The sequence below is a fragment of the Muntiacus reevesi genome, chromosome X (assembly GCF_963930625.1).
Source record: "Muntiacus reevesi chromosome X, mMunRee1.1, whole genome shotgun sequence".
In the NCBI taxonomy this organism is placed as follows: Eukaryota; Metazoa; Chordata; class Mammalia; order Artiodactyla; family Cervidae; genus Muntiacus; species Muntiacus reevesi.
This window is the reverse complement of record NC_089271.1, coordinates 83,683,319-83,697,387: the sequence shown is the minus strand read 5'-3', so window position 1 is coordinate 83,697,387 and position 14,069 is coordinate 83,683,319.

Below are 14,069 nucleotides of genomic sequence, written 5' to 3'. Positions count from 1 at the left end.
GTGTTTATCTGAAGCTTCTAATCTATCCCTTTCCCCACGTTTCCTGTTTGGTTACCTTAAGTTTGCTTTCAACATCTATAAGTATGTTTCTGTTTTGTAAATAAGTTCATTTGTTTCTTTTCTTTTTGTGAATTCAATTCCACAAATGAGTGCTATCATATGATATTTGTCTTTGTCTGACTTACCTCACCTAGTATAATAATCTCTAGTTCTATCCATGTTGCTGCAAATGGTGTTATTTCATTCTTTTGATGGCAAAGTGATATTTCATTGTATATATGTACCACATCTTCTTTATCCATTCCTCTATTGATGGATATTTAGGTCGCTTCCATGCCTTGGCTATTGTAAATACTGCTGCAATGTACATCAAGATACATACATTAGTATGTATCCTTTCAAATTGTGATTTTCTCCAGATATATGCCCAGAACTGGGATTGCAGGATCATATGGTGGCTCTATTTTTAGGTTTTTTTTTAGAACATCCATACTGTTCTCCACAGTGATTGTGCCAATTCACATTCCTCAACACTGCCCTTAGGCAGAGAGTTCTCAATGTTTTGAATAAGATCTATCCTTCTTGGCAGAGACTTAGATATTCTTGTCCATATGACCCACTTTCCTCCTAGTCATAAATTCTATACCACTCCCCAGGAATAGAGATTGGGGTCCCTCACTTCTAGGGATGATAATCCAGTTCTACAAGTAGGTATGGTGGGGAGTGAATGACAATTCTTCATCTACTTGATTTGCCCTCTGACATGGAACCTCGATCCTATAAGAAAGTTAGGAGGCCCACAGTGTTCTCAGCTTGCTATAGCTGCTTACTTGAAAATGAGTTTCTACAATATGTGGCTGGGGGACAGAGAAAGAAATGTGCATACTGCTTGTCTCTCCCAGGGTTGAACTGTAGCTCCATACTGGAAGTAGGCAAAGAGAGAGCTTGTCTTCTTGACGGCACACACACCCAGAATAGTGTTGTAGCTCAAATAAAATGCGGTAGTTGAAGAGTACAGCTGTGTATGAAATTCAGTGTGTAATCTTTCAGACCCAACTACAGGCAATGCAAAGCCTTTGCTTGGCAGACTACATTGGAGGAAAGGTACCATCCCTACCTGAGATGTGGTGCACTGTCAACAGATTACAATGTAGAGAGAGCTGCAGTCAAGGACTAAGGTGACCCCTGGGTCAGCCATGCTCATATACATCTGCCTTCCTAGCCAAGGTGCCTCCATTCAGAGACTTTCATATCTGGGGACCTCCACTGAGGCACTTTTCAGGCACTTCTGCTAAGACCTCCTTATAAGGTATCTTTGACTTAGATTTTTTTTTTTTTTCCCTTCACTTACTCAGTACTTTTGACATCTGGCTCACTCCTAGACTCTCCCCTTCTTCTGAGCCATAGTTCTCAAGGTCCATAAAACAATAGGAATGTTTGGTTTAGGGCTCTTTGGCAGAGAAATGATTCCCACCATTCCCACCACTTGCACTGCATGCTATCTGACTGATACTCGCACTGTATACTTCCCTGGGGAAAAATGGAATATCAGGGAAGCAGCACATTTTCCCTTTATCGCTTGTCTGCACTACCACAGTAAGTGAATAAATGCTTGATTGTTACTTTCAGTTTGACTCTTTGTCCTAATAGATCACCTAAACACCTGGTAGCTAGACATGGGGTGGCAAGTAATAACCTTGAGCAGAAGGTTATGGCTCAAATGTCAGAGATTCATGCTTTTTCTTACTGAGATTTAGTAAATTCTCTCACAAGAAAGATTTTCCATTTGCTATATGCCCTTAGGGCAGTTTCCATAGATTTTAAATGACTGTTTTCTATAATTTTTATCAAATAGGCTGTAGTTTTGCTGAAGAGAGAGTCTAACTCCAATACTCCAGAAGTTATATTTAAATTCCTGAGCTATATTCTTGCTAAGGTGATAATTATGTTACTACTGCACATGAAAAATGTTCTCTTAAAAAAACAAGTTTTGGAAATTATCAAACAAAAACAAAATGACTTAATGTCAAAGATAAAGCAAAATGAAATTGTTTGAGCTTGTTAAAATTAAATACAAAATGAAGACCAGACTTTGAAATTTCCTGAGCAGATAAAACCATTTAAGCCACATGAGTAAAACTAAAAGTAGCCTGTTTCATGAATATAAGTGAAACTTAGGCAGGGAACTTAAGTCATCTTTCTAAAAATGGTATAAGATATTGATTTTTTCTATGGCCAGAATACTGGAGTGGGCATCTTTTCCCTTCCCCAGGGGATCTTTCCAACCCAAGGATCGAACCCAGGTCTTCTGCATTGCAGGTAGATTCTTTACCAGCTGAACCACGAGGGAAGCCCAAGAATACTGGAGTGAGTAACCTATCCCTTCTCCAGTGGATCTTCCCCACCCAGGAATTGAACCAGGGTCTCCTGCACTGCAGGTGGATTCTTTACTAACTGAGCTATGAAGGAAGTCTGATTTTTCAAAAATCACTTATTTATCTGGCTGCACTGGGTCTTAATTGCAGCAAACAGGATCTTTGATCTCTGTTGCAGCATGCAGGATTTTTACTTGGGGTATGCAAACTCTTCCCTGGTGGGTCAAACATAAAGAATCTGCAAGCAATGTGGGATACCTGAATTCAATACCTGTGTTGAGAAGATCCCCTGGAGAAGGAAATGGCAAGCCACACAGGTATTCTTGCCTGGGAACTCCCAAGGCAGAAGAGCCTGGTGGGCTACAGTCCATGGGGTTGCAAAGAGTCTGACATGACTGAGTGGCTAATAACACATACACAAAGTCTTAGTTGTAGCATGTGAGATCTGGTTCCCCGATGAGGGATGGAATCCAAGCTCTCTGCATTGGGTGCAGGGAGTCTTAGCCACTAGACCACGAGGGAAGTTCCAAGATGATGATTTTTAACTAATTCCCTACTGTCTGGAAACCCTCACTGTAAGAACCAATCATAGTAAAAGTTAAACAACTTCCTTATTTTCACTTTATAAGCTGTCCTGTAATGTCATGGCCCTGAGCTTCATATCAGTTTTAAATTTGAATGCTAATGGTTGGTGAACTCTTCTTATATGCACAGTAAACTCTTACTACTTATTGGTTTGGTAGTTTTAATTTTGTATTTCTGGATTTCTGACAGGCTAATATATACATTTATGCGTTGTTGCCCTGAGGCAGTAAGAGGGCAAAGGACAATGGTATACCATGAGACTATTGTTGCATACGCGAATAGTACATGATCCAAAGTGTAGGTAACACTAACATGCACGCTGTACTTTAAAATAGATTCTCCTTATGTAGTCCAAAAATGCTTTCAACAACTTCAAGGGTTATTTTTAGGATGACACACTTGAAGTTGTTTGCCAGTACACCAAAGGGAAGTGACACTCCTTCCCACAAATAAGAACACATTAGACCTTCTTCCAGAGCTACTGAGATTGACTGTCATTTGCCAACTCCACTGCATTGTGATGTTTTTGATGAAATAGGGAGACTGTGTTTTTATCCATTAAGAATTTTCTGGATGAAGCACAGTTTCTTTATACATTTACTGATTGAAATACATCGTGATTATTTTCAGGTTTTGGAAATTACAAATAAAGCTTCTGTCAGCATCCATGTGAAGGTTTTTGTGTGGACATATGTTTACAGCTAATTTGGTAAATAGCAAGAAGTGAAATTGTTGGAACATATGGTAAGTGCCCAACTGACTTCTAAAATAGCTGTGTCGCCCCCTAAGAAATCAATGAGAGTTCCTATCGTTCCACATCCTCCCCAGCATTTGTGGTTTAAAGTATTCTTCTGGATTTATTTGCCATTCTAATAGCCATATATAGGAGAAGGAAATGGCAACCCACTCCAGTATTCTTGCCTGGAGAATCCCATGGACAGAGGAGCCTGGTGGGTTGTGGTTCATGGGGTTGCACAGAGTCAGACACGACTGTAGTAACTTAGCAGCAGCAGCAGCTATATAGTGGCATCTCATTGTTGTTTTAACTTTCAATTCCTTAATGACATCTGATGTGGATCTTCTTTATGTAAAGTTATTTGCTCCCTGTATATCTTCTCTTGTCTTTCCTTCATTTTTTTCCCTCCAAATTTTGTCACTTAGTTTATCCCACTCATATTAAAAACATCTCTATTTTACATGTACATACGATACTCTTCTGATGATTGTTAACTTCTGATTCTTAATTGTGTAATTAGGCCTTTACTGTCTGCAAAACTCTTCATTATATACTTGGGAACACTGGTTTCCTAGCAGTACTGGCTCTATTCCTCTAAAAAGTAGAGAAGTCCCCTATTCATGATATTTTCTTAGCTTTCTCAAATTATCAAATTGTATGTTATTGGAGGCCAACATGGATGACTCTTCAGCGTTTTTAACTATTAATTCTATTTGATGATGAAATTTAAGATAGGTCTTAAAGTTTGTTTTCAAAGAGGATAATAAATTAAATATGAACTATTGAATTTGTTGTGGAGAACTGAAGTTGAATAGTCACAGGACTATTGAAGTTGATATTTTAATCACCCAGCATAGGCTCTTCTTCTTTCCCTCTTCAACAATGGACTCCTAAGCTTTAATCCTTAACATTTTCATGCATATAAGTTTCCCTTCTCCATTTCTGAGCAGTCTCATGTTTCTTGGGAAGAATAAATGGAGATGCCAGGATTATGGTGTCAAAATTGTTCTAAGTAATCATGGATAGTGTTTCAGTAAATGTTTGTTGACGTAATCTTTTTCAGATATCTAGAAATAAAAGATGGTAAAAAATGCAGTCACCAGCAGGTTTGGATGATGAGTGAGAAATCACTATAGATGAGCTCTATATATTCATCAGCAACTTCCAGCAATTCCTGCAATGAACAGCACTAAAATAAGTATCCTTATATCAACTGCTAACTAGATATCTCTCTTGATAGTTTTATGTGATTTCAGCAGCTATGCAGTGCTGGCGCGGCAAGTGGCAGCTGTGCGGTGCTTGAGTGGTGAGTGGCGGAGAGGAGATATCCCATATCCAAGGTCAGGAGCAGTGGCTGCACTTTGCTGGACTAGCCTTGTGGAGATACACCATGTCCAAGGTCAGAGAAACCCCGGTAGGACCGTAGACACTGGAACTGCTGTGAGGAGATACCCCACGTTCAAGGACAAAAGGGAAGCCCCAGAAAAGATGGTAGGAGGGGCAAATTCACATTTAGAATCAAACCCCATTACGGCCAGAGACACTCAGAGAGCTCAAACTTTGTGCACACCAGGACCCAGGGATTCCACGGAGACTGAGACAGAACTCTGTTTGAGCATCTCCTGTGGAGGTATTGGTCTACAGTGGTCTGCTGCAGGGACAGGGGCCCTGGGCTTGGATATGGCATAAGTCCTCATGGAGGAGGTCACCATTAACCCCACCATAGAGCTGCCAGAGCATGCATAGGACTGGGAAATAGACTGTTCAAGGGAACAACAGAACCTTGTGCACCAGGACCCAAGAGAAAGGAACAGTGACCCCACAGGAGACTTAGCTTCAGTGTCTGGGAATCTCCAGCAAACCCGTGGGTTGGTGGTGGCCTTCTGCAGGGTTGGAGGGATGGACTGTAGCAGTAAATGCTTGGGATCTTTTGAAGGAGGTCACTATTATCTTCATTACCTCCACCATAGTTTGGCCCCAGGTAAATAGCAGGGAGGGAACACAGCTCCACCCATTCAAAGAAAAATTGGATTAAAGATTTACTGAGTATGGCCCCGCCCATCAGAACAAGACCCAGTTTCCCCCTCAGTCTGTCTCTCACATCAGGAAGCTTTCATAAGTCTCTTACCCTTCTCCATCAGAGGGCAGGTGGGATGCATGAGACAAGTGCTCGAGCCTGGTGCACTGGGAGGACCCAGAGGAGTCGGGCGGAGAGGGAGGTGGGAGGGGGGATCGGGATGGGGAATACGTGTAACTCTATGGCTGATTCATGTCAATGTATGACAAAACCCACTGAAATGTTGTGAAGTAATTAGCCTCCAACTAATAAAAAAAAAAAATTTTAAAAAAGAGAGACAAAGGACACTACATAATGATATAATGATCAAAGGATCAATCCAAGAAGAAGATATAACAAATAAAAATATATATGCACCCAACATAGGAGCACCTCAATGTGTAAGACAGATGCTAACAAGAATGAAAGGGGAAATTAACAATAACACAATAATAGTAGGAAACTTTAATACCCCACTCACACCTATGGATAGAGCAACTAAACAGAAAATTAACAAGGAAACACAAACTTTAAATGACACAAAGGTCCAGCTAGACCTAATTGATATCTATAGGACATTTCACCCCAAAACAATCAATTTCACTTTTTCTTAAGTGCACACGGAATCTTCTCCAGAATAGTCGCATCCTGGGCCATAAATCTAGCCTTGGTAAATTCAAAAAAATTGAAACCATTCCAGTTATCTTTTCTGACCACAATGCAGTAAGATTAGATCTCAATCACAGGGGGAAAAAAAATTAAAAATTCCAGCATATGGAGGATAAATAACACGCTTCTGAATTACCAACAAATCATAGAAGAAATCAAAAAAGAGATCAAAATATGCATAGAAACGAATGAAAATGAAAACACAACAACCCAAAACTTATGGGTCACTGTAAAAGCAGTGCTAAGGGGAAGGTTCATAGCAATACAGGCTTATCTCAATAAATTAAAAGAAAAGTCAAATAAATAACCTAACTCTCCACCTAAAGCAACTAGATAAGGAAGAAATGAAGAACCTAAGGGTTAGTAGAAGGAAAGAAATCTTAAAAATTAGGGCAGAAATAAATATAAAAGAAACAAAAGAGATCATAGCAAAAATCAACAGCCAAAAGCTGGTTTTTTGAAAAGGTAAATAAAATGGACAAGCCGTCAGCCAGACACATCAAGAAACAAAGGGAGAAGAACCAAATCAATAAAATTAGAAATGAAAATGGAGAGATCACAACAGACAACACTGAAATGCAAAGGATCATAAGAGACTACTACCAGGAGCTCTATGCCAATAAAATGGACAACTTGGAAGAAATGGACAAATTCTTAGAAAAGTATAACTTTCGAAAACTGAACCAGGAAGAAATAGAAGATCTTAATAGATCCACCACAAGCATGGAAATCGAAACTGTAATCAGAAATCTTCGAGCAAACAAAAGCCCAGGACCAGATGGATTCACAGCTGAATTCTACCAAAAATTTAGAGAAGAGATAACACCTATCTTACTGATACTCTTCCAGAAAATTGCAGAAGAAGGTAAACTTCCAAACTCATTCTATGAGGCCACGATCACCCTAATACCAAAACCAGACAAAGAGGCCACAGAAAAAGAAAACTACAGGCCAATATCACTGATGAACATAGATGCAAAAATCCTTAACTAAATTCTAGAAAGCAGAATCCAACATATAAAAAAATTATACATCATGACCAGGTGGGCCTTAATCCAGGAATGCAAGGATTCTTTAATATCTGCAAATAAATCAATGTAATATACCATATTAACAAATTGAAAGATAAAAACAATTTGATTATCTCAATAGATGCAGAGAAAGTCTTTGACAAAATTCAACATCCATTTATGATTAAAAAATCTCCAGAAAGCAGGCATAGAAGGAACACACCTCAACATAATAAAAGCTATATATGACAAACCCACAGCATGCATCACCTTCAATGGTGAAAAATTGAAAGCATTTCCCCTAAACTCAGGAACAAGACAAGGTTGCCCACCCTCACCACTACTATTCAACATTGTTTTGGAAGTTTTGGCCACAACAGTGAGAGAAGAAAAAGAAATAAAAGAAATCCAGATAGGAAAAGAAGAAGCAAAATTCTCACTGTTTGCAGACAGCATGATCCTCTATATAGAAAACCCTAAAGACTCTACCAGAAAATTACTACAGCTAATCAATGACTAGAGTAATGTTGCAGGATATAAAATTAACACACAAAAATCCCTTGCATTCCTATACACTAACAATGAGAAAAAAGAAAGAGAAATTAAGGAAACAATATCATTCCCCATTGCAACAAAAAGAATAAAATATTTAGGAGTGTGTCTACCTAAAGAAACGAAAGGCCTATATATAGAAAACTGTAAAACACTGATGAAAGAAATCAATGAGGACACAGATAGATGGAGAAATATACTGTGTTCATGGATTGGAAGAATCAACATTGTGAAAATGGCAATACTACCCAAAGCTATCTATAGATTCAATGCAATCCCTATCAAGCTACCAACAGTATTCTTCACAGAACTAGAAAAAATAATTTCACAATTTGTATGGAAATACAAAAAACCTCGAATAGCCAAAGTAATCTTGAGAAAGAAGAATGGAACTGGAGGAATCAACCTGCCTGACTTCAGACTATACTACAAAGCTACAGTCATCAAGACAGTATGGTGCTGGCACGAAGACAGAAATATAGATCAATAAAACAAATTAGAAAGCCCAGAGATAAATACGCACAACTATGGACACCTTATCTTCAACAAAGGAGGCAAGGATATACAATAGAAAAAAGACATTGTCTTTAACAATTGGTGCTGGGAAAATTGGTGAACCCCTTGTAAAAGGATGAAACTAGAACCCTTTCTAACATCATACACACACACAAAAAAAAACTCAAAATGGATTAAAGATCTAAATGTAAGACCAGAAACTGTAAAACTCCTAGAGGAGAACATAGGCAAAACACTCTCCGACATAAATCATAGCAGGATCCTCTATGACCCACCTCTCATAATACTGGAAATAAAAGCAAAAATAAACAAATGGGACCTAATGAAACTTAAAAACTTTTGCACAACAAAGGAAACTATCAGCACGGTGAAAAGACAGCCTTCAGAATGGGAGAAATTAATAGCAAACAAAGCAACAGACAAAGGATTAATATCAAAAATATACCTGCAACTCCTGTGGCTCAATTCCAGAAAAATACATGATCCAATCAAAAATTGGGTCAAAGAACTAAACAGACTTTCTCCAAAGAAGACATACAGATGGCTAACAAACACATGAAAAGATGTTCAACATCAGTCATTATCAGAGAAATGCAAATCAAAACCACAATGAGGTACCATTACATGCCAGTCAGGATGGCTGCTATCCAAAAGTCTACAAGCAATAAATGCTGGAAAGGGTGTGGAGAAAAGGGAACCCTCTTACACTGTTGGTGGGAATGCAAACTAGTACAGTCACTATGGAGAACAGTGCAGAGATTCCTTAAAAAAATGGAAATAGAACTGCCATATGACCCAGCAATACCACTTCTGGGCATACACACTGAGGAAACCAGATGTGAAAGAGACACGTATACTTCAATGTTAATCACAGCACTGTTTACAATAGCCAGGACATGGAAGCAACCTAGATGCCCATCAGCAGACGAATGGATAAGAAAGTTATGGTACATATACACAATGGAATATTACTCAGCCTTTAAATATAATTCACTTGCATCAGTTCTAATGAGATGGATGAAACTGGAGCCCATTATACAGAGTGAAGTAAGCCAGAAATATAAACATCAATACAGTATACTAACACATATATATGGAATTTAAAAAGATGGTAACGATAACGTTATATGCAAAACAGAAAAAGAGACACAGATGTACAGAACAGATTTTGGGACTCTGTGGGAGAAGGCGAGGGTGGGATGTTCTGAAAGAATAGCATTGAAACAAATATACTATCAAGGGTGAAACAGATCACCAGCCCAGGTTGGATGCATGAGACAAGTGCTCAGGGCTGGTGCACTGGGAAGACCCAGAGGGATGGGATGGGGAGGGAGGCAGGAGGAGGGATCAGGATGGGGAACACATGTAAATCCATGGCTGATTCATGTCAATATATGGCAAAAACCACTACAATATTGTAAAGTAATTAGCCTCCAACTAATAAAAATAAATGAAAAAAAATCACTGCAGATGGTGATCGGACCCATGAAATTAAATGACTCTTATGCATTGGAAGGAAACTTATGACCAACCTAGACAGCATAATAAAAACCAGAGACATTACTTTGCCAACAAAGGTCAATCTAATCAAGGCTATGGCTTTTCCAGTGGTCATGTATGGATGTGAGAGTTAGAGTATAAAGCAATCTGAGTACCGAGGAATTGAACTGTGGTGAGCGCTTTTGAACTGAGCACTTTTGAACTCTGGTATTGGAGAAGACTCTTGAGAGTCCCTTGAACTGAAAGGAGATCCAGCCTGTCCATCCTAAAGGAGGTCAGTCCTGGGTGTTCATTGGAAGGACTGATGTTGAAGCTGTAACTCCAATACTTTCGCCAGCTGCTGCAAAGAGCTGACTCATTTGAAAAGACCCTGATGTTGGGAAAGAGTTAAGGCAGGAGGCAAAGGGGATAACAGAGGATGAGATGGTTAGATGGCATCACTGACTCAATGGGCATGGATTTGTGTAGACTTTGAGAGTTGGTGATGAACAGGGAGGCCTGGTGTGCTGCAGTTCATGGGGTCACAAAGTGTTGTGCATGACTGAGCAATGACCTGTAACTGAACTGTATGACACACAAGCTGGAATCAAGATAGCTGGAAGAAATATCAACAACCTCAGATATGCAGATGACACCACCCTTGTGGCAGAAAGTGAAGAAGAACTAAAGAGCCTCCTGATGAAAGTGAAAGAGGAGAGTGAAAAATTGGCTTAAGGCTCAACATTCAGAAAACAAAGAGCTGTCCCATTATTTCATGGCAAATAGATGGGGAAACAGTGAAAATAATGTTAGACTATTTTTTTTTTAACTCCACAATCAATGCAGATGGTGATTGCAGTCATGGAATTAAAAGACTCTTGCTCCTTGGAATAAAAGTTATGACCAACCTAGATAGAATGTTAAAAATCAGAGATATTACTTTGCCAACAAAATTCCATCTAGTCAAGGCTATGATTTTTCCAGTGTCATGTATAGATGTGAGAGTTGGACTATAAAGAAATCTGAGCACAGAAGAATTGATGCTTTTGAACTGTGGTGTTGGAGAAGGCTCTTGAGAGTCCCTTGGACTGCAAGGAGATCCAACCAGCCCATCCTAAAAGAGATCAGTCCCGAATGTTCATTTGAAGGACTGATGTTGAAGCTGAAACTCCAACATCATACTTTGGCCACCTGATGCGAAGAGTTGACTCATTTGAAAAGACCGTGATGCTGGGAAAGATTGAAGGCAATAAGAAAAGGGTACAGAAGAGGATGAGATCGTTGGATGGCATCACTGACTCATTGGACATGAGTTCGGGTAAACTCCGGGGGTTTGTGATGGGACTGGGAGGCCTGACTTGCTGCATTCCATGGGGTCGCAAAGAGTCGGACATGACTGAGCAACTGAACTGAATTGAGAACATGATGTCTACTCATCATTTGGTCCTATATCTATCCTGTGATGGAAGAATATCTTCAAGAACTAGCTTTTAAACTTAGTTAACCTAAATTCTCAGTGAAAAATGTATCTTACATGTCAAGCCATATACACACACATATGCAAAAAAAATTACCAAAAATTTTTTACTCTTGCTATGAACAAGGCACTCTGATATATTCTAGTCTATTCAATTTCCTTTGAAAAAAATGTTGATCACAGCAAACTCACTTCTTTTAATGACTCACCATCGGATTTCCAATAGTGATTTTGTATTTTAAGAGATTCTTAAGAATACATATATGGCAGAATATCAACATAAAAAATTGTAATTCTTCTATATGTAATATATCTTTTCTCTTTCATTTTTTAATACTATTTTTAAAAAATTTGGCCTTTCTTATTAGTATTTCTTTATATCTAATTGTGAATTTATTTGCATTTTCCTAGTGGGTGATGATATTTACCATCTTCTAATGTGTTTATTTACAATCATTATATCCACCTAGAAGAAATGTCAGTTTTTAATTTTTATGAGATCCAGTTTATAATTTTTTTTCCAGTCTAAGAATTCCTCATTACCCCTAGATCCTGAAGATGTTTTGCACATTTCTTTTCCTAAAATGTTTATAATTTTATATTTTTTATTTGAGTTCATGATCTATTTTTTAAAATTTCATCTTTTATAAGATGTAAAGTTTAGGTAGATGTTCATTTTTTTCCCTGGTCATGTCCAGTTTCTATGCACCATCTGTTGACAAGGCTACCCTTCTTCCATGGAACTGCTCTTGCAACATTTTTTTTTTTTTTAAGAACATTGGTTGAGCATATTTGTGTGGATCTACTTCTGGATATTCCGTTATTTTCTATTGATCTATGAATCTGTCCCTTCTTTATGCCACACTATTTCAATTATTGTAGCTATATAATAGAATTTAATATCAAGTTCAATGCTTTTAGCCACTTTCTTCTTCCTTGTCAATATAATTTCAGCAATTTTCTGTACAAATATAATAATAAGGTTGTGTATAACTATAAAAAACTTCTTATTGTGATAGGAATCACATAAATGCAGAGATAGATATGTGTAGAATTGGTATCTTTGCAATGTTAAAGCTTCCAACACATGGCTCTCAATTTATTTAGGCCATCTTTGATTTGTTTCATCATTGTCTATCATTTTCAGTATACAAATCCATATATATTTAAGAATTTCATTGTCTTTGGAATGATAATAAAGGTTAGTATGTGATGAATTTTTGAATATCAGTTTATAGTTTTACTTTTTATATTGTATTTGTTTAATTTTGCAATCAGGGTAATAGTAGCCTCATAAAATATGTTGAATAGCATTCCCTTTTCTTTCATTTTTCTGGAAGAGATTGTGTGTAATATATGATACTTCTTTAAGTGTTTGATAGAATTCCCCAGTGAAATCATCTCAACTTAGAAATTTATTTTTGAGAAAATTTAAATTATATTTTCAATTTTATTAATAGCTAAAAGCTATTTATGTTGACTATTTTATCTTTGTGAAATTTGTTATTTTGTGGTTTTTGAGGAATTCATTGTCAAATTTATGAAAATAATGTTGCCTGTGGCATTCTGTAATTATTTTTTCCATTAAACTATGTTACCTGTTTATTCAGAAAATAGGTAGAGTGATAATGAAAAGAAAATGAGTAAAGTGGTGCAGTACAGCTTTTAAAAATTGAACTATAGCAGATTTATAATATTGTGTTAGTTTCAGGTATAAAGCAAAGTGATTCAGTCATATTTTTTCAGATCATATTCCATTATGGGTCATTACAAGATACTGAATATAATTCCTTGTGCTATACAGTAAACCCTACTTATTTGTCTGTTGTATGTATAGTGCTATGTTAATCCCATACTCCAAATCTGTCCCTCTTTTCCTCCCTCTCCCCATTGATAAGAATGTTTGTTTTCTAAGGCAGTCAGTGAGTCTGTTTCTGGTTCTTGTATATAGATTCATTTGCATTGTTTGTTAAATACCACATAAAGTAATATCACATCTGTAGTGCTTTATCATGGACATATTTTTAATGATAAATTAGAGAAAATGTGGTGAAATTTTTATTGAGATATAATTGATATGTTGTTTTTCAGTCATTAAGTCGAGTCTGACTTTTTGTGACCCTGTGAACTGCAGCACACCAGTCTCCTTTATCTTCCACTATCTCTCAGAGTTTGCTCAAATTCATATCCATTTCTGATGCTATGTAACCATTAAATTCTCTATGACTCCTTTCTCCTTTTTTCTTCAATATGTCCCGGTATCCAGGTCTTTTCCAATGAGTTGACTCTTGGCATCAGGTGACCAAAACATTCGAGATTCAGCCTCAGCATCAATCCTTCCAATGAATATGCAGAGTTGATTTCCTTTAGGATTGACTGTTTTGATCTCCTTGCTGTCCAAGAGACTCTCAAGGGCCTTCTCCCGCACCATAGTCCTAAAGCATCAATTCTTCAGTGCTCAGTGTCTTCTATGGTTCAAGTCTTATATCCAAAAATGACTATTGGAAAACCAATAGCTTTAACCATACGGACCTTTGTCAGCAAAATGATGTCTCTGCTTTTTAAATACACTGTCTAGGTTTGTCATAGCTTTCATTCCAAGGAGCTAGTGTCT